Source organism: Frankliniella occidentalis, unplaced genomic scaffold (genome assembly GCF_000697945.3).
Source record: "Frankliniella occidentalis isolate FOCC.00 unplaced genomic scaffold, Focc_3.1 Scaffold75, whole genome shotgun sequence".
NCBI classification, from domain to species: domain Eukaryota; kingdom Metazoa; phylum Arthropoda; class Insecta; order Thysanoptera; family Thripidae; genus Frankliniella; species Frankliniella occidentalis.
The window spans coordinates 643,313-644,919 of NW_026267205.1; the positions used below are offsets into that span (position 1 = coordinate 643,313).

General features: G+C 59.2%; 1 protein-coding gene across 1 annotated transcript in view; it reads right to left on the bottom strand.

Moving 5' to 3' along the window:
• The window catches only part of LOC113217549 (MAP7 domain-containing protein 1), a 13,692-nt gene extending 12,091 nt beyond the window's left edge, over positions 1-1,601 (bottom strand). The window contains exons 1-2 of the mRNA XM_052268738.1: positions 1,529-1,601; positions 598-963 (exon numbers count right to left, since the gene is read on the bottom strand). The gene's annotated coding sequence lies outside the window, so the exon portion shown is untranslated. The remainder of the gene's footprint in view (positions 1-597; positions 964-1,528) is intronic.
• Between the last annotated feature and the right edge of the window lie 6 nt (positions 1,602-1,607).

A 1,607-nucleotide genomic window follows, 5' to 3' on the forward strand; every position in this document is an offset into this window, starting at 1 on the left:
GTGCGACCCCCTCTGACATTTCCAAACTGTCCCTCGGGGTCTCCTCACAACCGCGCCGCCGCCGCCGCGCGGTCGGGCTCCCCCCGCTCGCACAACGCGCGCGAGAAAGGGGCAACTGCTCCAGGAAGGTGTGTCCGTCCGTCACGCGATTTGTGAGCGACTGAAAGGTGCTCCTGGAACTGCCCAAAGTCCTTCGTCCAATCCGTCTCCCCAGGAATAGAAGGTCCCTGACGGGAATTGGGAACAAATGCAGACACGGCCTGCAAAGGCCCGCGTCCAGTTTTGTCCCAGATTCTCCAAACGGACGAGTTATGGCGAAGAGCAGTGAATCCTTATTTGTCCTGAAGCGTCACACAGCGTCACACGATGTTACTTTGATCGTCATAAGTCGCCCTATTGCGTCCAGGAAGATCACTAAGTCCATTTCGTCCAGCCGGGATCAAGATCGTCCCTCAGGTCCATACGCGTCCAGCGTAGTCTAGCCCCGTCGCTTCTTGGACGCTACGCTACGTTTTATACGTCGTTCACAAAATGCGCTGTTCTCCGCAGCAGAGGTCAACTCCGACGTCATTCCCGTCAAATCCCTATACTCCTTACCCGTGACGGTCCTGGGCCTCGAGAGAGCGACGGATCCCAGCGAGTGCCTGCGCCGCGTGGCCTCCACGTTGTAGTAGCCGGGGCCGGGCGTCAAGTGCCTGGGCAGGGTGCTGGGCGCGGCGGCGGCGGGTCCGGGGGCGGTGGCACCGCCGCCGTGGTCACGCAGCCGCCCGGGCGACACGACGGGGCCCGGGGAGGCGAGCGGGCCGGGGGCGTCCAGCGAGCACAGGGTGTCGGCGGTGGGCGAGGGCGGCGCCACGTCCCCCGGCCGCGGCTGGCCCTGGGCGATCTGCTGCAGCGAGGCCGAGCTGCCGCCCACTGACCGGAGCAGCCAGCGGAAGCCCAGGCGGCGCGTCGGGCCCGCACCTGACCATGACAGGACCAACAAACTCTTTTGAGTGCTACACAAAAATAAAATTGAAAACAAAAAAAAAGAGTAGCAAAAGGTGAAGTTTTTGATGTGACGCTGACGGAAAACGCTCTGATAGAGCTGAAAATTTTCAAAATTTTCCGGAAAATAACGGAAAACTTCCAAAGTCTTTGAAATTTTCCATCCTACCCAGGAAAATTTCCGTTTTTCTCTCGAAATTTTTCAGAAATTATCCGGAAACTTTCCAGGGCATGAGATGTCAAAACGGAACCAGCAGTCTGAATGCGAGCCATCGGGGTATAATGATAAATACGTGTGGTGTCATCGAAAATAATCAAACTAAGGACATAGTGTACTACTACTTCTCATATCCCCCGGCTGCTTGCGTTCAACTTTTGTGTTCCACTTGACGTCTTCACCTCCGGCCCGGGACTCACTGAAAGACCTAACCCGGCCGCACCTGGCGTGCTAACCCCGCCCTGTGCCCGGGCTGCACGCGCGGGGCTGAGCCCGACGGCGCCAAACGCGACGCAATTCAAAAATCAATCTCCTCCCTCTCACCTTGCGATACGGCGCGGGGGCCCGCCTGGCCCGCGGCGCGCGGCCGCCTCCTCAGCAGCGGCAGCAGGGGCTTGGTGGG